Source organism: Cuculus canorus, chromosome 7 (genome assembly GCF_017976375.1).
Source record: "Cuculus canorus isolate bCucCan1 chromosome 7, bCucCan1.pri, whole genome shotgun sequence".
Classification (NCBI taxonomy): Eukaryota; Metazoa; Chordata; class Aves; order Cuculiformes; family Cuculidae; genus Cuculus; species Cuculus canorus.
Genome location: NC_071407.1, coordinates 6675443 through 6702928, shown reverse-complemented (window position 1 = coordinate 6702928; position 27486 = coordinate 6675443). Strand labels below are relative to the sequence as shown.

The window sequence follows — 27486 nt, the reverse complement described above, 5'->3', positions numbered from 1 at the left end:
AAACCCTGATGGGGGGTAGGCTTCTAAATGTGGATTAATTTTAAATGCTTAAGATTTAGAACTTTTTAGAAAAACCCTGCTTGGTCAAATTGATTCCAAGTGAAATCTCTTGCCATCTTCTGTTTCAAAACCAATTCAGATAGAATGGTAAACATGATAATTTCTTGAGAAGACGAGAATTTAATGTGAGTTCCCTTTCTTTGGTGGGCAGAAAGATCTCTTGAAAAAACTGTTATTCAGCTACTCTTCATGCCTCTGCCCTGAGGCAGGCAAGGCCTATTTTAACTGTACTTATTGATCTGTGTTATGGAAACAATTACAATAGCATTCATGAACCTTAGAAACGTATGCAAAGGTCATATGCGTACTGCACTTAATTCAGTAAGTTTGGTGAGGGGTGTGATATGCCACTTGAAGCATAGGTCAAGGAAATTATCTTGGTTTATGCTGCTTGAGGAGACCCTGATAATGTGTTTAATAATCGCAACAATAAAAATAAGCCTTAGCAAACTACCTGGATTACACAGTGTTGAAAAACCTCTGCTCTCCGCTGTCATGCACATAGGGTTCAGCTGGCCCTGAACCTCCTCTGGCCCTACATCATCAGGAAGAGAGGGAAGAGAGGGAGCAAGTGCCCCCCTGCCCTCCTCCTTCTGTTGAGATGGCAAATACGTCAGGCAGGAACCACCTCTGGCTGGCTCTGCACAGCACCTGCTAGAAAGTAAGGTCTCATTTCAGCTGGGGTTCTCAAACACTATGGAATACAAATAATTTTATGTAATGATTTCATTTTGTTTCCCGTCCTGGGCTTTGTCCAGAGTGTTGCAGTGGAACTATTAAGCATGTCTGGAATTGTTATGAACCGCTTACCCCCAAAATGATTTATCTGACTGAGGGTAATACAGTGTAGTTGTATGCCAGCTTCTGACTATTCGTCTAAGACAGCTCAACTCCTATTTCTCTGAAAACCTTCTCCAGATGAATATAAACTAGACTGCTCTGAAAAGCAGTCCACTACCCCTTCAGGGCATGTGGTTCTAAAATTCCCAAGACACCAGCAGTGGCAAAACTGAACGTATGTATGTTCACCTCCGCATGTTCTGTTTTCCCCAGCTTGAAAGTTTCTCCTGCACTTTGAAAAGGATTTTGAGCCAGAAGTGTGTGGAATCATTTGGGTTTGTATACAAATGTACTGCGCTGAGAGAATTGCATTGGGAAAGCATGGCCAGGTCTCACAGACCGGTGGTGGGTGATGAACAGTCTTTCCAAGACAGTTGACTACCAGGAGAGCTGGCTGTTTCCACTGAATTGCCTTTCTGAGTTGGGAAGGCAATCTCATCAGAGCAACCCCTGCAATGCTGATGGGTTCTGCAATGGATCGAGCTGGCCAAAGAGGTTGCTAGGAGCAGCTCTAGCATGCAGATAGCTCTAACAAGACAGAGAAATGTGATCCAGTAACTTCCAGGGAAAATCATTGTTCTGAACTATTCTGTGTATGAAAAGAGTGGAGGAGATTGGCTTTGCCTTATTGAAGGAAACACACAGGCCTGCAGGAGTCCCCATCCCTGGAGGTATTTAAAAGATGGGTAGATGAGGTGCTCTGGGACATGGTTTAGTGGCAGATAGGAATGATTGGACTCGATGATCTAAGAGGTCTTTCCCAACCTAGTGATTCTATGATTCTATAAATCATTTGAAAGGAGTGGGCTTTGAAAAATACTCTGTGAGCTGAGCTGTGGAAGAAGGTCCTTGGACTATCTTCTTTAAGCTTCTATCTCTGTGTTAAAATGCCATAGCTTTGTTCTGAAAATGGTCCTGTGGAAACACTAAACCTCTTTATCACTGCCCTAACTTGAACCACCAAACATAGCCTATTTTCTGCTATTCAAGTGGCCTACCCACAGGAGAGGATGGAGCCATCTCTGCTAGGACTTGGTCCAACTGCTCTTCTCACCTGGAGCTATCACCACTGTTGCACCAGTCTGCAGCCAAGCCCACACTGGGAATGGCCACTGAATGTCACATCGCTGGTTTATGTGGCAAAGTGCTGGATTTTGGGATGCATAGCTTTGTGTCCTGTCTCCTGGGCTTGCTGCCTGCCTGAACCTCAGAAGCGTAAAGCAGAAACATGTTGTCATCCTTGAGGCCTTGTAGGTTCCACATCCCAACTGCTGATAGAAAAAGTGAGGTAATTTTAGGCACTGAGAATGAGTAATTGCAAATTTTTAGTCTCTGTGTGTGTACTGCGAACACAAAACGGTTATTCAGGAGTACCTGTCTCCAGCCAGAAACAGTGAAGACAAGCATAAAAATGATCAGAAATGTATTTGCGGACATAAGCCCAGTCACCAGATGAACTCCCTCTGTAACTAGAGGTCTTGAAATGCTGTAGCATCAGTGAATTTTAAATCAGGCCTTTTCAGGGCATGCTCAAAATAACAGCCTTTGGTGTGAAAGGCTGTCATTTGCTGTAATACCCGGTGCTTGGCGTATGACAGCCTCAGCAATCCAGAAGTCTCTCTCCTTGATGTGCAGCAGAAGTACCTTTCTGCATTATGTGCCCATCAATGTAGCCTGATGGTGCAGTCAAGACCCATGTTTTTGTCCTGCCAGAACATATGAATACACACGATAAAAATGAACATTTGTGGGTGCCTCAAAAGTGCATGAAGAATAGTAATTTTTGCTGTCTCCACCATCACTGAGAGGTAGAGGCTGGTTGGTGCAGGAGCATGTGGATAAGGACAAGAAAGACACTGTGAAGAATGTCTCCAAAAGGACATTCATATTGCAAATGCAGCCGTACACTGAATTAATTTAATGCCTTGCAAAATACCCTAGTAGATGCTGAGTTTTATTTCACACAAGCAACGGACACTGAGTTGGTCTCACAGTTGTGCTGGCAATACCATGCTATCTCCTTTTTTTCCCCCCCTTCTCCTCATCCAACTTCCTGGCTTTTTGTTTGTTTTTTGTTTTTTTTGCGTGTTCCTCTCACCACCATTTTCTTGTCATAGGAGATTTATTATATTTAGGACATAGATTTCTGGGACCACAAAACACAGAAGAAAACTTTACAAATGTGATTGGAGGCTCAAAATTCAAAATCTTAAGCTTGGTCAAGGAAGGAAATCTGGGCAATTAGTGAGTGCCAGTGATCCACTCTTTTGAAATTGAGAACAAGCTTAGTGGAACAGCTCTGCTTTAAAGCAGGTAAAATGTACAGCTTCAGAAACACCTCACACTGACAGGCATGAGCTCCAAGCAGATTGGTAAAATCTGTCCATGTTTTCCCTGGTGTTTTTATTGAGTGGAGCATTTGTTCTGGTTTTTCTTTAATTAGTCCCTCCTAGTGCCACTCTGACAGACTAAATTAGGTGTCAGTAATAGTATACTTTGTAAATGCAAACATTTTTTTCTGTACAGAATTTCTCCATGCTCAGGCTGGGATTGTTTTCCATTTCTATTCCCTGCATGTAATTATATAATAATCTAGAAACTAGCATGCAATAGTGGCTAGATCTTAAACTGCCGTTTCTTAGTTGTTAGTCACAGGGTGAGACTGGCCAGCTCCTCGGTCAAGGGATGGAAATGTTTAATATGGGGGATGAGGAGTAGCAATCAGCAATACAGTCTGCTTAGAGCTGAGCTGTTTATTTAGCAGAGCTGATCATAAAGTGCAGGCACTGAGATTTTTGGCAAATGTTTTCCTTCCAGTTGGCTTCTTAAGCTATAATCTTCAACACAACACCTGAATCCTCTGTCCTGTCTGTGTACACCAGTTAGAGGGCAAATCCAGTTCAAGCTGACTCCTTTCATCTGTTTGTGTGAGCTTAGCGTGAGATACTTGGCATGTTTCAGATTAGAGTCGTCATGCAAATCAAAGGTTTAGGGCTTGAGCTTGAGCCTGAGTTCAAGGTGCAAGCCGGCACAGTGGGTAAGTGAGATTTTAAGTTCAAAATGAACCTTTAAGATCTTTATAACACTGACCACAAAATCTCTTCTGACTGCCCCTGTTTGGATTCCAGCAGACCATTTCTTCATCAATGCAGGGCTTCTAGATCTGTTACTTTCTCAATGAGAATACCATAGGAGACAGGGACCACATCCATTTCCTTTATTGATGGTTCTTTTTGCAGGTGACCTTACTGTTAAATAATTGTTTGTATTTTCCTGATGAGACATATTTGTAGCTTGTAAGAAGCCCCACCTTGCCTTTTTTACTGAGGAAAAGATATTGTTTCCTAATTCAGCAGATGTTTTGTAGGAAGATAAGGAAAAAAACCCCTTGTTTTTAATGAAAATCTACTTTCTGCTTAGATTTTTCTTGTAGCTGACAATGCAAAATGTGGAAGTGGCCGCCGTGTGCTGAGACTTCGCTGTCCCATTTCAGAGATGTACAATGGAAGAAGAAGAGGAACACATGCTTTTCATCAAGAAGTTTCATGGGAAAGCATTCTCTCTTTCTCTTCATACTTCATGCACTTTGAATTTAGAAAATTCTGGGTAGATATCAAGTCAAAACATAAGTTCTTATCTGATTTTGGTTTCTTTTTAATCCTTGTGAAAAGCAGAGCTAACTATTTTCTGTGTTTATGGTGATGATTTCTTGCTTTAAATCCAAATTGAACACTGCAGTGTAGTAGGACAAGAGTTACATTTTCTTCTCATATTTTGTAATGTCTTGTTCTAAAATTTGCTGCTTATGAAACCATTTGAAAATACACCATATGAATGGGAACTATGCAGAAATAACTGACTTCAATTTTTTAGTGGGCTGTTGCCTGAAGAGAGAGAAAGTCTTATTGTGGCTTCTCAGTGGTGCCTGCATTATCAATAATGAAACACGAAGAACAATTTTCTTACCTTGCATTTATACACACTCTAACAGCAGAAAAATGAGAAACTTAAGAAAACTTCCCAAACAAAACTGCTAACCATTCTTCAAGCCTCGCAGGCATCAAAAGGCTTTGCAGATCACTGCCATTATTATATGAATGAGAGGACTTTAGAAAGCCATCAGATATAGAGGGGGGTCCATGGAATCATATGGGAAATGAGCATCCCTTATCCCTGTGTGACTACCTATGCTTCTCAAAGGGGGTAGTACAAGAGTTGTTTGGGATTCAGCATTTATGATAGAATCTGTAACAAAACTCAGCATGGGAACTGTAAGAAGGTATTTAAGTAGTTTGAGGGAGAGTCAGAAACTGGTTTAAAAAGCATTTCCTGAAGGTACAATCACTTCTGGCACCAAAGTAGAAACACTTATGCATATTTCTGCACCCTGGGGCAGTTTTCAAGAATGTAGCTAATGTTAAATCTGAACTCAAAGGGCTTTAATTTTTCTGTTTGATGGGGTGCACTCATTATGCAAATAAGATAGCCTTTGGGCAGCTGTCTATTTTCCAAAGTTTTTTTGCTTTTTTTGGAAGTACACTAGTTTAAAATGGAAATTTCCACACTGAAGTTACCTATTTAGTCACAGCTTTTTAAGTGTGCCCAGAAAACGCCAAGTAAAGCACAATCAGATACAAGCATAATTGGTAGAGCCCCATCCCGGCACGAAAGGAGCCTTGTTTCAGTCCAGAACTGTTAGTGTTGTACCTCCTCTTAAACAGGGAAATTGCAGCAAGCTCCACTTGTCCTTGACACCATGACACAGGTAAAAACTCCATGATTATCTTCACAGCTGGATGCTGATGGCCAGCTAAATCCTGTCATTCTTCCTGACCTGCCTCCACGCTAGGTTTATAGGGCAGAGACAGTCTGGGTGAGAGCATCCTCGGTGTTAGTTGGGTAGCTAATCTCTATGCTCTGCTCTACTTTCACTGTCCTCATGGCATTTGATGTTTTACGAGGGACATTAATCCAGTCTTCTTGACCATCATTTCTTGTGTGGCTGTGCTACAGGGAGCGGCGGGAGAAATGGCCACGTGAGTGGTAAGTAGGCATTTTGGCCTTTGCTGTCCTATGGTTTTCCCATCTGGTTGATCCCATGGCTTTCCTGAATGTGGGCATGCATCCAGGCAGGGTTCATCTCTGTGATTATATTATGTAAGAGCGCAGTGTTTGATAAGCAAAGGCCTTATTCATCACCAGCAAAATCGAAGAAGTAATCACAAGAAAATCTAAGGGCATATCCTGTGTTTGTATAAAACTCACATGCCGTGACCAAAGCCAATGGAGTGAGAATATTTTATACCTTCACCTATTTTTTGCTTCTGCCGATACCTTTTTTCTTCCAGCACTTCAGCCCAAAAAATCTTAAGGAAGATTTAGGAGTTTTGACCCCCATTAGCATCTTGAGGTCTAGCGACATTTAAGAACCAGGCTTTAAGCTCTGGGGGGAAACACAAACCATAAGGACTACAAAAAAAATTGAAAAAAACCCAAGAAAAGTCCTTTTAGTAACTAAATTTAACTTATTTCCTATAGACTGTCTCAGAAGCACTTCACAAGAGATATACCACTTTGGGGCACGAGGTAGATCTCATGTGGCTACAAACACATGGAAGCAAGAACCTGGACACTCATCTCCAGGAGCTCAGTGAGGGTCTGGAGCAAGCTTTTCCTGGTAGAAATGGTGGAAAAGAACCAACCTCCCTTTCACAGTGCTTCTTGTTTGATGAAATAGTAAATGATCTGACTTGGTACTTATGTTACACAGAGATATTTCCTCCGCAGTCTGAGTTTCCTTACCGATAGCTCTCTTTTCTCGTGCTGGGCTGGTAGTAGAACATCTGCTTTCCAACATCCAAAAGGGATTTGTTGCACAGTGTTAAGGAGAGGTTTCCCTGCTGAGTTTGGCTTCTTTAATTAAGTAACAGCTTGTGAAATTATTTGGACCCATCTGGAGGGAAGATCCTCCTGAAATGGAGCTCATTATTCTAACAATGCAAACTGGCCTGGGTGAGCAAGGGCTGGGGGACCAAACCTTGTCTATAAGGAAGATGCATAACAGAGGATGGACAACTTGCTGAGAGGGAAGCAGGTGGCTTTTCTAGGTTGAGTGGGAGCTCTGCTCTCCTGGGGAGTGGAGCAACAGCAGTGTAAGTGCTGAGACTGACAGGAAAAGTTAGTGGAAGTGCTTTCCTATGCTGCTGGGCACAGCTGCAGCACAGTGCTTTGCCATGCTTGAAGACTTAGTGTTGCTGAGCTTGCAGCTGGAGAGCTGCACAGCCAGGCGGGGAAAGTAGTACACAGTGAACTTCGCTTTTCATCCATCTCTGTAAAACGACTAAGGAATGTGGTATCAAGACTCCAGACTTTCAGAAGTCGGGGTGAGATAAAACAACCCTAGGATGTTTTCAGATGAAGAGTGCACGATTAGTTGCTGAGCAGCCTGGTTCAGGGAGGTGGCATGATCTCCCTCGTTCCCAAGCACTCTGCTTGTCTCGTGCTGCTTGTGGCTGTGTGTAAAGGTGGTAAAACCATTAACTCCCACTTGCCTCTCTTCAGTCATGGTGCAGAGGAACATCAGAGCTCTCAGAAGTGTGCCAGGCAGCTCCCAGGGCAATGGTTCACAATGCACCCTTGTGGCTGCTTTCTGCTCCAGGTAAGCATTACTCTACTGTGTCCCTTTCTGATTAAAGGTTCCTGCTACCTGTTTTTAATGCCAGGAACAGCCTGAGCACAGTTGTCAGCTGTGTTGTCAAGCATATCTTGGGAGCAAAAAGCGCTGTTATCTTGTCAGCAAATCATTTCCCACAGGCATTTTAATCATCTGCTGCAGAGGACCAGGTGAGCTATGGGGAAAGCTGCTGAGGCTGCCGCTGAAGCTGAACGCTTCATACAGTGGATATTTTCTTCTCTCTGGCATCTGGATCATGTTTGGTGCAGTTGTAGGACCCTTTGAAGCCCAGTGTTTTATTTTTCTAACACTTGGAAAAACCAGACCCTGAAGGACAGACAACAAGCAAACTAAATCAAAACATGTTTTCCCCAAATACACATAAACTTCCCTTTCCAGTAAAAAAAAATGCCCTGAGGACATTGGATCTCAGCACTAAGTCCAAGCCTTTGGTAACAGCCTGCATAGAACAAACAAGGAACGAAAAAAAGAAAGAAAGACAAACAAACAAACAAGCAAACCCTGCTGTACTGCCAAGGTTAGCCACATGCTTCTGGTGCCTTTGTTCTTTGGAAGGAATGCTGGGGTCACCATAATGATCCATGTCCCTGTGATATTTCATGAGGAGAACAGGGATTCTTGCTCTTGATCTTTCTTGAGCGGACTGAGTGCTACCCAGCTTGCTGTCTTTACAGCTGAACAGGTACAAATCCTACACAAGCTGGGTCTTCTCTCTTTTTGTCTAAACAAGGGTGGAGGGTGCTTTCTGAGTTGGGGTTCATTATTATAGCAGCTAATATGAAAACAAAGCTGTGCTTTCCCTTTTTCAAAGCACACACTGCAGGCCTCTTTAACTCTCCCTGCTACTTTTATTCTAAGGAAATACTGGTATCCTCACAAAATCTGACCATGATGCTGTCAATTTACACATAAAAAGGGCAAGTACTGATCTTAGGTGCCCTATAAATAACGGTTACAGCTATGCTTTAGGCCTGGGTGGTATTTTCTCTTACTTTATTTTCATAAATGAGTTAACACAGTGCTGACAGTGGTGACCAGACAATGCACGAAGATGCCCTGAGTTTCACTGTGCATCCATAGCCTGCCCAGGGGAGCTCCCTTCTGTCTGAATGCAAAAAAAGCCCTGAAAAAGCACTCATAAAGACTACACTTGAAGAGGCAGAAGAGATGTCCAAGATCTGCTTTTATTTTGGAAAGATCCAGGTGCTTGGTTAAAGGCTCAGCATCTGGTATTTCAAAAGCCTCAGAAGAATCCTGACCTATCCACGATGTAGAGTGAAAGAGAGAAGAAGAAAGGTTTCCAGGAAGCGACTTCATTTTTCCTTTATGCCAGGAAGATATCTTGGTACAATAGCTTCTACAGGGTTATTGGAAAAGGTCCTCTGAAGAGGTGAGTTGGATGGCAGTGTCGTGGGAGGAGACACTGAGCTGGCGTCTTGTTCCTGGGACTTTACAGAATGTAGCAACAATTGCACAGAGATACTCAGTGGCATTTGACACGAGTTCTCATCACTCCTCAGAGACTCACAGATCTGCCTGGGATACCTGGGCTCACATATCTCTCTGGTGGATGAAATAAGTCTACTGTAGCTGGATAAGTATTGCACAGATTCAGTTTTCCAGTCAGGAACATTCATAGTGCTGAGACATTGTGGAGTGTTTCATATGTGATAACAACACACAGACCTTATAACAGCCCTTATGCAACAATGCCAGCCCTGCGAGCAAGAACTGTGGACAGTTAGCTGAAAATCAGAGCCATGATGCAAAGTGGGATAAAGATAGGAAAGCCCATTTCATAGAGGACAGGAATGAAAGCCTGTAAGTTGACTGTCAAAGGGAATCAAGCTCCTGCTCCAGTGTGGTATGATATGGAGTTGCGGTACAGCACGCGGCGTAGCTGGGCACTCTTGGAGCGCTGGCGGTCATAGCCACCTGGTAAGTATTTTCTCATCTTTGACTTTACTGCTCTTTGCGGTCTCCTCATACAACTTTGAAGTTACTGAATTGGCAAATTCTTCTTCCTTGAGTATTCCTTCCTGACTCACAGCCATAGATGTGAAAACACTGTAGCTGATACAGGCTGGGCGCATATGCTGTAGAGCAGATATCGCTCCCAGGCAGCTGGGTTGGGTTGCTTATAGGCTGTGAAGGTTTCTATCCTTTGCCAGGAAATGTCAATTTGTGCTTGATTAGAGAAACTAAAAATTCAGAAGAAAATTCAGCATAGGAAATAAAATACTATTTGATGAGTAATTTGAACACCAGCTATATTAAAATATACTACTTTTAAAATGAAAAATCAGCTTTTTTTCATCTATTTGCTATCAGTCTCGATTTCCCAAGTTTTCACAGCTGCTGATCTTAAAAAAAAAAACAAACCAAACCAAACTGCTTTTGTTTTTAATGTATTGGAAAGCCCAGAGAAAGGCTTTAAGCTGAAAATCTAAATAATTTTACTGAAAAAATTTTTTACTCCAGATTTATAGCTGAGTTCACAGTCCTACCTCAATTCCTATTTCCTTTTAAGTTGTATTTGCTATACACCATTCCAAGAGACTTTTAAAAAGATGTAAATCTTTTAATCTCCTTTTTTTCTCTTTCCAGGCAGAATTTAGTATGTATGCTAAATTGCCAGCAGTTTGGATAAGGTAGGTGTGAATTCAAATTGTTATTATCTTTCAAAATCCAGCCAAAAGTTGTGTAAACAACATCATTTGAACATAATATGCTCAAATCCCATTGCTATTCATAAGTTGCGCAATTAGTAGATGGGCCAAAACCTAAAGAAAATGTAATGACTTCACTGAAGTCAATTGAACTTGCGCTAATTTGCTCTGGATATGATCCGGCCTATTTTTCCCTTTAGCACTATATTGTCCTGCTTTCTTTTCCATAACATTTCTTATGCTGGCCTCCAAATTTCTTTGCAAAAAAAAAAAAGCCCAGAGTTTTCTCTGCATCCTCTTTGGTCTTAATTTCTACAGAAATTATTATTAGCATTACGATGAACTCATGATTTTTCTCATAATTATAAAAGCCATGAAAGCTGCACCTCCATCTCCTCTCTGCTTCTTTCATCCCCTTTCTTTTTTTCCTCCTGTTTTAAAAGGATGTAAATACAAGCTATAGCAGACCTAGAACTGGGCAAATATTAAACAATGCACAGCAGAAAAATACAGTGACCTGGGTGGTATTTGCAGTTTAGGAGCTGAAAAAAATGCATTCATGCTTTGTGTAAAAGATTAAATGCTTGATCCTGTTTTCATGGTGCCAGTGGGAGCTCTGCCAACATTCAACGAGGGATGGATCAGATTCTTCAGATATTTGATGAAATGGACTGGCCAAGACACAAAAGCACACATAAGCTGTGGCCAAAATAAACTCAAAATAAAAAAAAACACCCTGTCTCTAGTGGCTAAGTCGTGTGTAAGATCCTGCTTTGAAACTGGGGCTGTTGTGTGTGAATGATTGGCCAAGTTCAGGACAGAGGACGCAGAATGACATTTTCCCCAGGAATATTCGATGAAACATTCAAATTTTGCCACACAGAATAGGCTGATCTGTGAAGACACTGATAACACAGGAAGGGGACTGTCAAGGCCAAGGGCCTTAATGTGGATCTCAAGTTGTGTCCTAAAGACCAGGGCTCCATCTGCAGAGGAAAGACTGTCTGCCCCTGATCTGTGTCTCTGCTATATTGGCAGGAATATATGTTTCCTGAATTATTTTTTTGACAAATAGTGTTCCCAATGTGGTGCCCCATGTATTGACCTGAAAGGAGGTTGTAGCGAGGTGGGTATTGGTCTTTTTTTCCCAAGTAACAAGCAACAGGATGAGAGGAAATGGCATCAAGCTGCACCGTGGGATGTTTAGATTGGATCATAGGGAAAATTTCTTCACTGAAAAATTTGTCAAGCTTTGAAATAATCTGCCTATGATCTTAAGTGTCTCTTTCAATCTAAATGATTCTATGATTCTGCAGTTCTATGATTCTGTGAACAAGTATCTGTTCTGACTCAAGAGAAGGGGAGACACAAGGTAGGAAATGTTTTCAGGGACAGCTTAAACTCACTCAGCCTTCATTGGTCTCAAATACAAAACTATAGTGAGAACTGGACAACTGAAAGAGGTCTCTCAGTGTTTTCCTTGCCACCCATAGAGCAGGGTTAGTTGTACCAAAACCTTCTGGCAGATGGTTTCAGAAACACCCATGAATGGCTTCTTAAGGCTATCTCATCATAAGCAACACAAAATGGAATTTGAGCCCAGCAGCTCAGGGATAAGCATTTGCACAGAGAGGCCAAGAGCCTCTGGAGAGGACACCTCCAAGGCCAGTCAGGGAGAAAATCTTGTGCTTACCTTGCTGGCTGACTCTATTTGCTTAGATTTTCAAACCAATTGTTTGCAGTCCTGTGTGGTCTGTTTCCAAAGGGATGTTGAGAGATGACTGAAAAAAAGGTTAGCTCACATATTCACACATGCAGCAAACTTTCAAAATAAGAGTTTGAAAGCCCTTTCTCTAAGTGCTTGAACCTCAGCTATCACAGTGAGCTGAGGTACCCTAACCTGTGGTTTGCGATGGGACTTCCACATCAGTACGTCTAGATTATTACTCTTACTGCTGCTCATAATCTGCTCCTTACCTCTTCATGGCCCACAAAGACGATTGGGTTCGTACTCTGTCTGTCTAATCCATAAAAACAGAGCAGAAAATTTGGGGGAGGTGAAGAAGCAAAAAGTTGAAAATCAGTTTCTTCTACAGCTATTTTCTGGCTAGCAATCTGGGCAAACAGTTTTCAATGTACTTTCCCCAAACAATCAGAACATGCAAACAATGAAAAAACAATAGTTTTCTCCAGAAACCTTATCTTTCTCATATCTCCCTTCAATCACATGCTCTGCTTCCCCGCGATTCCATGATGCAAGCACTTGCTTAAAGTCATCTCTTTTTTGTGAAAGGTCTTAAATCAGTGACTGATCTGTACAGTCCTCTTTCTGCCTCTTAGATTCCAGCTGGATGAAATATGTCAATCCGATGAATAGACAAGGAAAGATTAAGACTGCTTCAGTCTCACCTGTCCCTTCCTATTGGCTCTCCTCATCTAAACCAGGGAAACTCAGATCCTTCCGGGAGATGACTGTTACCAAATGACAGCATTTGTAAGGTAATGTCTGCTATGTACTGTGACAGCTAATGCTTCTGCATTTCCTCAAGCTGTTTGTGTGCTGTAATGTCATTGCTCTAAGGAAGAACATGTTTACAGAGAGACCTTGACATGCCATTCGTGTTCTCTCTAACCTCCACATTTCTCATGGACACTGAACAGGAGAAGGAGCAGCTGCATTGTGTGGAGGAGGAACATTCCAGGAATCTTTCATATTGCTTTTAACAAGTGCCATCTATCTCAAAAGAGATGACTGTGTATTACCATCCCATATTCAAGCTCTGTGGGAGGTTACCTTGGGCCATGGAATGTCAGCCATAGTGGTAAGAGTTTATAACATACCACCTAATGTCTGGATTGCTTCTCGGCAGGTTTAGTTGTATGCCAGTTTTGCTCCCAAATTGATTTGCCATAAGGTCCAATGTGTACCAGCAGTGAGGGGATACCAAGAGCAGAGCTTCTGGCAGGCAGTATAAGCCTTCAGACCATCTTAGCTTTACCAGGATCCTGCTCCCTTAGGTAAGCCTACAGCAAAGGAAGCAACCACTAGGAATATCCCAGGTGCCTGGGAGACTAACTAGTGTTGCCTTTCCTACTCTGCGCCCTTACATTCTGTATGTATTTGTGCTAAAAGTTCAGATACAACAATATTTTATTACATGTGAGAGCATGTAGTAAACACTTTTAACAAAGCAAAAATACAACAGCAACCCATCATTTATAAGTGGAAAATTTGGGGGAGGGGGTCCCCATCTGTTATTAGATTTAAGTGAAAGAAATATCTTAAATGGAAATGTAGTTGCGCGGACTACTACAAAAGCTTACTACTACTACTGAAAGACAGTTCCTGCTTCTCCTTAACATATGAAAGAGTCACTGATTTCTGTGGGAAGACGCTGTCAGATTTTGTACAGTACAGCAGAAAACACTTCATGGATGTTATTAACGAAGACAATGAGGTAGAAAGTATAGAACTCATCTTGCTCAGAAAAAAGGATGCTAGAATCCTAGTCTGTGTAGATAAAAGGAGACAAATGATCTCATTCCAGTCAAAACTATAACTTCCATATGAGCTGGAGAAGTACTGGTTACAGTTTCTTGTTAAGTGCAAATACTGTTTTCTTCATTACTTTTTAAATTTCCTCCTTGAACTGGAAGCAGAACTGCTTTGTGGCCAAACCAGATTCACAGCAGGGCAATTAAGCACCATTGTGGCCTTATTGTTAAGCATCCTATGGGAAAGAACTGCCAAATATTTTGCGAGATCAAAGACATAGGACATGGTTTTCTCAAGAGTATAGAAACAAGTGATGAACTGTCCCAGTGCTTATTATGCGAATCCAATCCCAGTGCAGTCATGCAACAGTATGACTGAGTGCTCTGTCTCGAGGCTGCCTTTAACAGCAGAAATCTGCCTGAGCTCGATGTCTAGAAAGACTATACCTTTAGACATGATTGCCTATCTGATGAGTGGTTTGGAAGGAGGGAAGCGGTGTTGCTCTGGTTACTTGTAGAGAAAAGTCTGCCCAAATGACAGAAGGTCCGAGGCCAAGTGGAAAATATATTGTGTGTCCATCTCTTCAGGGAAGTCAGGAATGGAAAAGTTCCTGAGGTTCACCCAGATCTGGGGTGCTTAGGTCATTGTAGCTGGTGGCACATTGCTCATTGGTGCAAATATAGCTCATAACAGTGCTAACCTGGCTTTTTGGACAGTGTGTTTCATTTTCCACATGTGCCACTTGGATATGTTCCTTGAAAATTACATTTGCTTTAAAAGAGAATAAAGACTGGTAAAAATTTGCAACAGTGTAATAAAGTTATGTGGAAGAGAATGTAAAAAAATTCAGATAACTGGCTTTTGCAGATCTGAGCCTTTTTGCTTTCTTGCTCTTTCTTGTAGCTGTCAGCAACCTAGCATAGCGAGAGCGTCTACAGAAACAGAACTTAGGCTGCAAAGCTGTCACAGCAAAGACTTTGGGTGGGCAGAAATGATTCTTGTTTAACCCAAGGTGAGTGACAAATACAGAATTTAAAAGCAAAGCACAAATCCTGAAGAACGTAGAAAAGAAAATCTGCATTTTCCTCTTCACAAAGGAGAGCTATGAAGTTAGAAAGAATCCTAGAGAAGAGATCCTTTAAGAAAACTGTACTTGTGTCACCTGTAGTTCTTTCTTACTCCCACTGAGATGGGGACTTGGATGTTCCAGGGATTTTAGAAATACATTGGCAAACAAGGTCTTCATCAAGACCTTCTAGAATATGTTTCTCAATTAATTAGATATAATTATACACATCACTGAGCCCATGAGTAAATGTCCACACTATTACTTATACTTAAAGTAAAGCACATGCTTGAATACTTCTAAAACATGGATCTAAATCTCAAAATGGACCAAAGGAGGGATAGCTGGAGAGATATTGGAGAGAAGTTTACCACAATTTAAGCTGTTCCTCTCAATTCCAACTTGAAGCTAAATGATTTCTAGGAGACCAGTGCGTTTATGTGGCTCACTCCGAGGTACCAGTGTTTTTATTTATCTCGTCTCTGATCAGGACCAGGGAAGGATGCTTAGGAAGCCTAACAGCAGTGCCTGTCAGGACTAATGGAGCTCTAGGTATATTCTAATTTCTTTTCCAAGCTAGAGATTCTCTGGGTCATTCATCCTCTCTGCATGTAGAAATCATGCATCCTTCTCACCTTTTCTGTTCTTTTTCTATGACTGCTTCTCAGTCTGTGAGATGGGTGGCTTACAGTACTGAAAGCACTAGAGAGTCAATTAAAGTCAGTGAAAAAGAACTATGGAGTTCACTGAATTCTTGGATTCAGCTTGCTTTTATGTAATGAATTTGAAAGGTGCAGTTGATTTTCAGAAAAGTGATTAACTCCAATCAGGTGGATAAGCAAACCTATTAAATCAAGAACTATGGCATGTCCCCAGGTGCCCCTGTGAATCAAGACCTATAAGGATATAATTTAAAAGTTTTTAATTCTTACTTTTTAAATGTATGGTTTAGTTAAGGTCTAGGGAATACACAATGATTAATGACTAGCTAGTCAATTGCCCATAAAAATGTGCTAATCCCCCTGAGAGTGACAGAGCCTCTTTAAATGAATAGAGGCTGACGATCAAGGGTCACGTGTTCTCCAGACCTTTTGATAAATGTTCTTCCTACTAGTTCAAATAAACTTTGATATCTGAAACTGGTTAATTTATTCCCAGAAATTTATCTTTGTTATTGCTGGTATCAGCTCCTCCTCGCTTCCTCTATTTTCTTCCTGGAGAAATACAGTGGAGATTAGATTAGCATCAGTAACAACAGGCATAATACAAATCAATGGAAAGATATTATGTCAGTTCAAATTAATAGCATGGCAGCCGCTTGGTTAGATTAGAAAAAGAGTGGTAAAGAACCATACTTGTGTCTTCTGTATATCTCTTCTACAAATAATTCCATTTAATCTTTAATTTACACAGTGCTTCAGTAGTGTACAACACTGCTATGAGCAGGAATGGGTCATATTATATATGCTCTACACACCAAGAGCAGAAGAACAAGTTCTGGAAGAATGGATTTTATTTGGGATTTTTGCTGCATCAAAACCAGTTTAGAAAGCTATAGGAGCAGAGAGAATTTTGATTTGGTAGATTTTTCAGGAGTTCATAGCTTTTTGCATGATGTTATCCATCTGTCCATCCATCCACTTGTTAATTAAAAGAATATTTTTGGCTAGGATACTTAGAAAGTTTTAACTACTTCTCATCTGCAGATTATTTTGCTGTTTGTATAAAATTAATTGGGTCCGGTTCAGACCCAGTAAATAAGGAGGACAAAAATCCAGAACTGTAGCTTTTATTTTTTTAATTATTATTTTGCAAGTAATTAGGAATCTGCACCAGCTGTCTTATACATTATTCTCCTGCCATTCTTTTCCAGTAGTGGAACTTTCTCCTTCACAAAATATGGTATCTTATGAAAAAAAAAGCAGTGTACTGCTTCACTATAGGAAATAAAAGTCTAAGTGAGATAACAGGAGAAATCACTCCAATGCCAGGTATTGCAGACATGCTCATAAATAGAGCAATGAGGCATTTTTTTTCAAAGGAGACACCACCCTGAGTAGACAGAAGCAGGAAGGAAAAGGTGAGCTTCAAGGCTGTGTAGCTGGAACCCTGTGAGCTGCTCACTTCTAAGAGGAGTTTTGGGGGTGTATCTTGGAAGGCTGAGGCCAGTGAATGCTCTTTGGGGGTCACTGCTAAGGCAAGGGGATTCTTCTGAATAAAGAACTTTAAAATGCATGTTCGAGTGGGAGTGGAGCTTAAAGGACTTACCAGGATGAGAGAAATCCGCAGAGCCTGCTGCTCTCAGAAGGATGAATAGTGACTTCACTGTGAAACTGGAGGAGAGATATCAGAGTTGATTAATGTAAAAAGGATCTGTTTGTATTGGTAGGTCAAAAAACAAAGGATTTGAGGTGGAGAAGATGGATCAATCATCTATGTAAATCAAACCAAAGGTCAGTTCTTTTCTCAGCTTATGTGTCACTTCAGAGGGAAGAAGCTTGCAAAGTTACTGTGAACAGAGTGTACTGTGTACTGCACTGTACAGCTGGGAAAATGCCTCAATGATATTCAAACTGCAGAAACTAGTGTTTATGCCCAGTTTTCACTCAAGCTGTTTCAGCTAAATATACTGCAGGACTATAAGAAAGTCTATGATAAAATATAAACCACATTCCTTCTTTTTACAAAGTTAATGGAACTATTTTAATTTAATTTTCCTTCTAAGTAATACAGTTCTTTGGGGATTATAACTTTTTTTTTTTTGCGTAGGTAGAACATTTATTCCCCAGTGATGGACTACTTTGATCATTAGAATAAGCTGCCACTACAGCATTATCACGTTCTCTATCATTTATTCAAGGTTGTTGAAAGAAGACTAAATCTCTTATGAATATTAAGTATTCAGACATGCTTTTTCTACTACCTTCAAACTATTTCTGTTAACAAAAAGTGGGGAAACAATGACTTTACTCTAGTCAGTCATTCTATATGTAAAAAGCAGTTCTCACCATTGTTCTTTCAGCTCTGATACTGAGACCCTAGGGACTTGGAAATGGAAGATGTGGGGTCATTTGTAACAGGAGAGGTCTTTTGCTGTATCCCTTACAGGTGAATGTCAATAAATCACTCTATCCGCAAAGGGGGAGGGAAAGAAGAGAAGCACAGCCATCTGCAAAGCCAAGTGCAAGGATGGACCGAGGATGATTCACCCTGCTTTTATCCACAGCCTGTATTCACTCGGTAGAACAGATATTGTGTTCCACCCCAGTCAGAAGGAGACAACTTATGCAAGTAAGAATGATCCTTTTCAACCTTAATAGATCGATAATCTATTGTCAGCCGATGAGCTGTACCCAATGAATGCTGTACGGAAAAATCCATCTGCAAACTACTCTTACATCATGCACTTATGTTTATATGTATTTTCATATATAATACTCCATCTTCCTTTCACTGCATATCATGCAGTGATCTTTCCTCTGGCATCTGCCTTCTGCCTGAAAATTTCCAGTAAAGTGAGAAATACACAATATAAAGGAAAAGAGCTCCACTGGAGACCCTGAATGAGAAGCGTTGTGTGACTTAACTCATATGCCTTAAATCATAGTTTGTAGAGTAGCTACCCACAGAGCAATGGTTGGTTGTCATGTAGTGGGAGATGGGAATGGCTTGTCGAAGTATGTTCTCACCTGCTGTGGCACAACAGTGTATCAAGCTCCAGAGTGATAGTCCTCTGTAGGAAGGATTGCCTGGTAGATTTGCCAGTGCTTTAAACATTTTTTCAGGCATAATTATATCCGAACAGTGATGTAAAGCCACAGTGACTACCATGCAGATGCAGAAGGGGCATGGTTTGGCCCATGTCTGAGCCAATATTGGAGCACTTCCAGAGCGCATTGGAACCCTTTGAGACAGTGTGTGTCTATTATTATACAAGATAATTCTTTTCATATAATGTTGCCTTCACTATGAATAGGACTTGGGAGAATAAAACTATCTTTGACTGCTGTAATTTATTCTTTCTATAGTTAATAATCAATCCCTGAAAAAAGATGACTCCAGATTTTATTTTGTCATCTATCAAAGTAGCTCTGGCATCATTTCATTTCTCTTCAAAACTTTAGGAAAGCAGGATGTGGGGATGGGAGTGCATGTTTTTTCACATTGATAGTGCATTGCTGGGCTAGTTAGAGTAAATCTCTTGATGGAAGTTCATGGTTATTTTCTTCATAATACTATGTTCTTGGGGACACATTTGTTCTTTCAGAGGGTTAATTTTTAAAGCTGGATTATTTCTTCAGCAGTGAGCTGAAGTGTGGTGCTGTATGGCTTGTCCTAGTGGCTCTTGTAACTGGTCTTTCTGGAGTGCGTTAGCATTATGCAGCTGTGACTGTTAAACCGTGCTCTTTCCTACCCACCACTTCCCAGACTTTACAAAAGACAGTCTTTCACCCCTGGAGGAGGAGTTTGGATTAGTAGAATTCTATTCCCCTTCTCCTGCTGGCAGAAATGATGCCACTGCTGCCACATGGCTTCAGTTCATGGCTTGGGGTGTCAGAAGTGCCTTCTCCAGGGGTTCCCTGCAGAGCTCAAGTTACCAGTGACCAACAAACTGACCAAATCTGAGATTCTGGAATTAACTTGTAATGGTTTATCCCAAGTTCTGTTTCTAGCTCTGATTTGTTCCTACAAACTTTCACTTCTAGATCTCACCCTACATAAACGGATATAATGTCATTGCTTCAAAGCATGTCATTTGCTCGGTAACAGTCCCAATTACTCAGAGGTTACTGACTTTGGCCTTTTAAATGCACTAGCTGCAGGAAGTACCATGACCCCAATTACATTACAGATATGTTCATGGATCAAAGACCCTGCAGTCAGACTTCTGCTCTTTGACTAACTATTAACCAGAACGAACATTGTGGAGCTGCCACTGTTTTCTTTTGAGTTACCTTAATGGGATGACTGTAGGGTGTGTACCTTGCTCCTTTCATCCTTAGAGGACTTTGAGAATATTAGTCAGTTAAACCTGACAGGGCTACTAGAAGAGACTGGGATTGACCTCAGACCATGTCCCAAGTCTGAGAGTTCTTTCTGCACCTTTGACTGTCTCCTGAGGACACAAGCTCAAAGGGAACTTGAATTCCACCTGTCCCTAAGAGTTCAAGGTAAATGATGGTTACCTTAGAGTACAAGCACTTGGAGTGTTGCCTTGATATATGGACAGATTATCGTACATGACACTTAAGGCAACAGAACTTCAACTATTTTTTGGAAGAACAAGTATTTTCCGGTGCTGACAGAAATGTAAATGGGGATGGGGTATGTTCTTATGTGGTCACCTAACATTTTTCAGAGGAGTAGGTAGCCCTTTCTGTATTTGTAGTCAGATCCTGTTTTGTATCACCAGGAAATGCATTCCTTTACCCGTGCAGTGAATTAAAAAAACATACACACATCTACAGAGCCATTTATGTAAGCACTACAAAATTGTGATTGTCAGGAAGCCTTGCATTAAAGCCTTCATTTCTGATTAGAAGATGGCATGCTGAGTACTTCAACCCACTTTATGCTTCAAATCAAGCTATTATTAGGGCATCTGTCCATTCCTGCTTTCACTTATTGAGAGCTGTTATTTAGAGATGCAACAATGATGCACTCAATATAAACTTTTAGCAAGAAGTCTGATATTTTAGGCATCTCCTTGCAAAATAAAAATATTAAACCTGCTTTGGCAAGGCTTGAATAATACCGAATACATTGATGTGAATCTGAATATTGCCATTTTCCTTTCAGCATAACTTTATAACTCCCATATAAAACTTGGCCAATGTTGCATTCCCTGTTAGGTTAATGTAATGCCACAGTGCACATGGAAAGTATGCTCATTTAGACCAGAGGATCTGGAAGAATATCACAGAATCATAGAATAGTTTGGGCTGGAAGGGACCTTTAAAAGTCGTCTAGTCAACCCCCACTGCAATGAGCTGGGATTATTGTCTACTAGATCAGATTGTTCAGAGCCCTGACCAACCTGACCTTGAGTGTTTCCAGGAATGGGGCATCTACCACCTTTCCGAGTAGCCTGTTCCAGAGTTACACCACCATTATCATAAAGAATTTCTTCCTCGTTATGGCTCAGGCGAAAGGACCAGGAAATATGGAGTTCCACGGCTGGAAAGCCTGTAGGATTTGCTCACCTCCTTTCTTTGTTCTGGGAAAGCAAATTTAATGCTAACGAGCTTTGCTAGTATGACCAGGGAAGCTGGGTTTCAGGAGGGCAATGCAGTCAGCAGAGCCTGGAGACAGGACTGCTCCTGAGAGATGAGTTGGTGGAGGCAGCCAGGACTCACTGGAAACAGCTCACCTGTGGCTGCGTGGGAGCCACCAGCCAGGATGCATAGAGCTGTCTCTGCAGTAGCTCTGGGAATGATCAGGCCTTGATTTGATGTAGTGCTTGCTGATTTCAAGAGCTTTTTTGGTGAGCTTTCAAACCCTGTACTGATGCACTGGAGTTCACCTAGTACAAAAATCACCTTTTCCTAGTGCTCTCAGTACATTTTATCAGCATTCACTACAGCAAAGTCTGCTCCCACCCCCACCAAATCAGAGCCCCACAGCCATCTATGATGTTAGAATTTCTCCACAGAGCCTCTGCTCTGTTTGTTGATGGTAACATTCACTATCCGTGTATTATGCTTAGTTGAGCTTTTTGACTTACCTAAGCTTCCTTAGTGGAGCTATTGCTTATGTGATAGCTAGCAAAATGACAGGGATTATGGGAACAAGAAATGTTAGAAGAATAGTACTTTTGTTTCTTATATTCCTTATTTTGAAATTTAGGAAAATACGTGAACTGAATCTACAGCCTATCATGACTAATGTTTTACTGAAACTCAGATGGAGACAGATTGAAAAAATGCTGGGGAGTCAAACCTATGACTATTAGACAAATTTTCTTATATACTCTTGGAACTATCTTGAACATGATACAGTCGAGTGTAAAAGACACACTCTTCATTGCAGATCTAAACCACAACACTGTATATAAATAAATGAGAAATCCTTAAAGAAGACTATTTACTTTAAATATGTATCTACAGGTACGTATGCAGATAATGCTCATTAAAAAAATGAGCAGAGAATTCTTTTTAGTGCAGCTTGTTCTTCTGCCATGACTTATTCAATTTTGTGTCACTTGTATTTGAAGGGTGATTTATTCTGAGTCTTTTGCAACACCATTTGTTTTACATTTGAAATGTCAATGGCAACTGAGCTGTATTCCGTGAAATGTCAGCAAAACGAAATCCAGGGGAGCATCAAGATGACAAGAAAAGGCCTCTGATCCTGAACTGAGACTGGACTGTGCAGATTTGTATTGGGATGGCATGTTTTGCTCTAGTGCCCTGGTTGGGTAGGGGGTCACTTCATTATTGATAATGCCACTATTCATTAGTCCAGCCCCTTGCTTGGGATGTGACTTCAAGCACATGGTGCCTCAAGCAGAGCTAGTGTGGAGGACGCTGACCTCTGGCTGCCTCCTCCCTCTGGGTAAATCTGCTTTTACATGTTACAGACCTCAGTGGTCCAAAGATGCAAACTGTCAAAGTACAACATTTCTTTCACTTGCAAGGCAGTAAGACAGAGTCCCTCAGGCCAAATTGCAGATCTGCACATCATGGTGTAACGTAGACGTAAATAATAAAACAGTAGAAAAGGAGAACAGCACTGACAGTTCTCATTATTCCTTGCTGAGGCTCCTCCAAGTGCCCACCAAAATACCAAGCACCACGGCCTTGATCTTTGGAGAATGGGAATACTCCGGGTCCAGCTTCTTCAGACCTCCCTCTGTGCAGGAGAGGTACTAACTTTGTCACAACCACAGCGTGGAGGAAAAAAGCTGCCAATAGGAAGGAAGATTTTCACTTTCTAGGAGTATTGAGGGTTGCAATATAGTAACTGCTGCCTAGCCTAGTGCGCGTATCCTTCTGCTCTGCTGCTTCCAAGGGTAGGATTGTAGGAGCAGGAAGTGTACTGGTTTTATACTACTTCAAATGTACCACCCAATGATCTGACAATGTGGTTTTCTTAGTTTCATTTAAATATTAATGACTTCTTCTGTTATGGGAATTCTCTTTAAGAAAGAAAGAAAAATGCAAATAGTCTGTGGTTTGCAAGCTTTCTCAGTCTCACTCTGTCAAAGTTCTGTGGAAGTATAAGGATTTGAATGTCCGTGTACCAAAATCTGAGGGAAAAGTTCATATGTGCTCTGGAAAACAACACTCTAGGACCCACACTGCTTCACACCTTGCCAGCTTGTGTAATGTTTTCCACTCGGTGTGTAACAAATGGTAACGGAGCAAGTCATTGAGGTAACATAGCTTGCCAAAAGTGTGCAGACATAACCAAATTAAGACAGTGTGCACCCTTAAGTTTTCAGGCTACCTTGGCAACGCTAATTAACGTTTAATGGTTGATAAGTCTAGAACAGTTTAAGCTTTTCTTTTCTAAACAAACTTTGAATAACCTTTGCTCAAATTAAACACAACACTCTACCTCTTTTTATTTTTGCAAGGGCTTTTTTTTTTTCCCACAGTAATGAATTATTTCCTCTGATTCACGGGCAGAGAATACTTCTTCAAGCCTTTTTCAGTTTGATGCTGAAAATGAACCCACAGAGTGGAAATCCAGGCTGAATCAGCCTGCGCATTAGTTTCTGTGAAAGAATCACCGTTATTTCCAATTATCCTAAGCAGTGGCTGCTAAAGTATAGATGCTTCTAAGCTATAGATATCAGAAATTGGTTACTGAGGCAAATTGCCTTGCTGTGCTTCCATTTTCAAATGTAATTCCACTGAAGGGACACTTGATTTTCTCATTAAGTCTTTTTTTTTTTTTTTTTTAAAGGGCAGATGAACATGGAGAGCTTTCTTGGACATGCAGTTCTGTTGCACAGTGCAGTTTTATGGGAGAGGAATTAAAGAACTCAAAATATTGTGATTCTGTCTAAGGCCACTATTTGACCTCTCTCAGAACAGGTCTTCTGCAAGGACCAACTAACGGATCTTATCAAGCACAGAAATTTTGGCTCCAGTAACAAGTACAGGATCAATATGGAGAATTGCGCTGATTACAGGAAGGGTTTGTGGATGAACTGCAGAACTCCAGCCCTAAAACCAGCTGAAACAGACATTTTCTGGTGCTTCTAGAAAGTGGGAAACCGGTGAAGGATTTGCAGGTAAAGCCCTGTAAATTACTTTGTTTATTTTTATTCTTGTACTTCTAGCTTCCTGAATCAGTCACCCAATTGTCTGTAAAATATGCTTGGAAACAATGAGAATAAGGAATCAAAACCTTTACTGGGCAACTGCTGTATACTGGTAGAGGCACTGAGCAGACAGGTGTGGGGTCTGTGTTATCTGCCAGCAGTTCATGTTTTCATGTTCTTTATTTCAAATCAATTCTCTGTTTACTAAAGTTTGGCATAAAACTTTTGTGTAATATATGGCTTCAAAAGAACTGATCGTTTTCCATTGTTTGGCTCTGCTTCTTCAATAATAGTTTTGAAACATTTCAAGTTTTGAAATATTTTCACTTCATGCTTAAGAAAAAATTAATTTTTCTTGTAATTCAAGCGTACCTTCATTTTGTTTTAAAATATGTCTTGTCTTGAAAAAAAACAATGATATCACATGATGCTAAGGTAAAATCCTTGTATTTGGCAGATGAGGTTATGGCTTTCCAGAGAAAAGTTGGAAGTGGAAATCACAGAAATTTCAAATCATGGAATCATAGAAATTTCGAAACCTTGTGATACACCACTGATGAAACCTGAAATCTGTCATTGGTATCTCTGGTACCCAGGTTAGTTGTACATCTATATAGCGAATGTCATACACACAACCAGTGCTTCCTTCTGAATATGTGACTTGGGATATTCCCTACGTTGAAGAGCTCAAAGGGGAGAGAAGTTTGGCCTGTGCAAAACATGCAGGATAGGAGATGGGAGATTAGTGTCTATGAGCAAACTGCCTATAACACATATCTGAGACATCTCTAATAATACCTTATCAAAAAGAAGATGGTGCATGGTTCCTGGTATGAAAAAGTAGCTATGCCATGCATCTGAGAAAATCCCTCCAAGGATGTTGACTTTCATTCGGTTCTCTGAACCCCTTGGAGAATTTAAATTAATAAAGAGCTTTCCCCATGGATGGTTACAGAATAAAGCACAGATTCATGCATCTCTCTGATGTATATTCCTACAAACAGCTGCAACCCAAACTCTGGGGATGAGATGCCAGAGAGATAGTCGATGTATGTATATCTAGTTTCTTACACTCTTTCACCAAGTATCTGCTAGCGGTTACCTTCACACACAAAACAGTATGTAACAGGAAGCGTTTGTTTTCTAAAATGTGTTTGGTTTTAGGTTCTGCCTCCATGCAGAAACCTATTTTACCATACATTTCTAAAAACCCTTTCTATTTTAATCTTAACAAAACATATAAAAACAATGCACTTAAACATGCAAGAAGGATTACATATGGTAACTGTTAAATTCTGGAAGCTTTTTTCATACATCTAGTAGGAGAAGAAGGTGAAATCTGTTCCAAGGCATTTCAAAATCAAAGCTCTTTGAAAATGTTTATGAAATAGGATACAAAAGGACTGAAAAAAATCCTCTAAGCAACCATATTCTGGAGTTTCAAGACAATTTCTTTCATCAAGTATCCCAAAGTCCCACAGTAACAATGATCAGAATTAAAAACTAGTGCTATCCACTGAAATCAAAGGGAAAATTGCTGGGAGATTTAATCCTAAATCTATATTTTATTTTTTTTGTCATGTGGACTTGTATGTTGCAATATACTGGCACAGGTAATTAAATAAATTCCCTTGCATTTCTACTGTTAGGCCCTGCCTCCAACAGAGCAAACCATCCAGAACGGATACAGGGCTACTGGGACTCAGTGGACCTCTTGGTATGTGGCAAAAGAAGGGCCAATAATCAGATTCAGATAACAGAGAAAACATTTTAATTGACTCCAGATATGACCCCATCAAATTCACCATTCCTTCTGGGTCCGAAGAAAAAGGCCAATTGTGGCTGGTTTGCAGTTCCTTCTGGGAATATGCTCTATAGAGGTTCCCGATTCAGAGCTTTAGTTGGCTTCTTCTATGGGAAAAGTCTATTCATGTCACTGCTCTGAAGACTGCAGGAAGCTGGAAGCAAAACAATATTATTTTACTTTCATGTTTTCTGCTTCTGGCCAGCTCTGCGTTGTTCAGGCCATTTCCTATAGGTTCCATACAAGATTTGGGTGAGACCATTATTGCTAAATTAAAGTCTAGTTCTAAATTAAATCAGGTGCATTTCAGGTCTGTCCATCAGGTGGAGATGATCTAGGAACTAACAAGGAGATGCAGGCAGAGCCAGTTTTGAGAATAATCAAGTTCTTCAGGCACTATATCTCCTTCATCGGAAATGTGAGAACAGGAGTTTGTGCACGTCACTCCCCACAACCCTTCAGCATTGCGGCTGTGTTGAGCAGGAGAGGGCACATCAGCTGTCTGAGGGGGTTCCAGGATGTCTGGGCCGTTTGGCTTTGCAGTGGTCTGCAGTAAAAGTTTGGACTTCCCTGTAGGCACAGCAGGAACCTAGAGATAAAGATCTTGCAGGGGCAGAATAATAACTCCAGTTCCTTTCACTCTGTTTGGTCCTGGTGGAAAAGAAAGTCTGAGTTAGCAAGAAAAAAGTAATGACTAAAAAGTCATCCATTTATACAAACCCACTGTTACTGGAGTTTCTGTCATCTCTTAATCAGAGATTGCACCACTCTTGGAGAAGAATATTGGCTAGATTTTTCTTTAAAAACAGCATTGAAGACCTTCAGGGTCAAAAGCATTTGCAATTGCACATTTCTAATCTTTTTTTTTCCATTCTTGTTAGTTTAGGAGAACATAAAAAGATTTTTGTTTAAATGGAATTAACAAAGAAATCTAAGACACCTCAGCTTGGGATTTCAAAGCCTGGATTCAACTCAGATGAACTTTTAAAGATCCGTTCATAATGCCTTGAAGCATTTGTGTATGAGGAATGATTTTTTTTTCCCACAGCCCTTCCAAAAATGTAAGCATCTTTTTTTCTTTAAACTATTGTGGCCTGTTTTCTCCTTGATATATCTTTTAATTTAGAATTCTAAATCTGATGATTTTTTCTCATGCTGACAAAGAGAATAAAAGGCTCTATACTGCATTCTTTAATGTTTTTAAATCTCAAGCAAACCTGAAAACTGCAAGAAGCCACTTTAAAAGAATGATATTAAATAAATGCTGCAGCAGGATTAGGTCCTTCTCCCTAAAGGGAAGCAAAATAGGATGAAAAAAGACTCTTCAAATAACCATCACATTTCCCCAGCTGGAGATGAAATGCCAACAGTTATCTCCAAGGCTATTTATACTAGTCAAAGTGTTGGGCCCTAAGAACCTGAACATCTTAGTGTCTGGAGATCAACGTGAGGCCTTGATTTTACCTTGTGTCTAACCAACGGTATTATAAACTACCCAGCATGCTAACAGCTGCCTATTCAAGCAAGATGCACAACAAGGGAAAAACTCTCATGTCACTGACTCCAGTTACTCCTATTCCCAGGTA

General features: G+C 40.7%; 1 long non-coding RNA gene across 4 annotated transcripts in view; it reads left to right on the top strand.

The window, feature by feature from the left end:
* Positions 1-5863: 5863 nt before the first annotated feature.
* The window catches only part of LOC128852758 (uncharacterized), a 53212-nt gene continuing 31589 nt past the window's right edge, over positions 5864-27486 (top strand). For 3 of the 4 annotated variants that reach the window (XR_008450808.1, XR_008450810.1, XR_008450807.1), the window contains exons 1-12: positions 5864-5943; positions 7462-7558; positions 7714-9532; positions 10202-10245; positions 12604-12762; positions 12925-13085; positions 14663-14771; positions 17215-17278; positions 17934-18116; positions 23862-24066; positions 24554-24692; positions 26782-26961. This is a non-coding gene — a long non-coding RNA (uncharacterized LOC128852758). The remainder of the gene's footprint in view (positions 5944-7461; positions 7559-7713; positions 9533-10201; positions 10246-12603; positions 12763-12924; positions 13086-14662; positions 14772-17214; positions 17279-17933; positions 18117-23861; positions 24067-24553; positions 24693-26781; positions 26962-27486) is intronic. The other variant, XR_008450809.1, reaches the window with a different exon arrangement.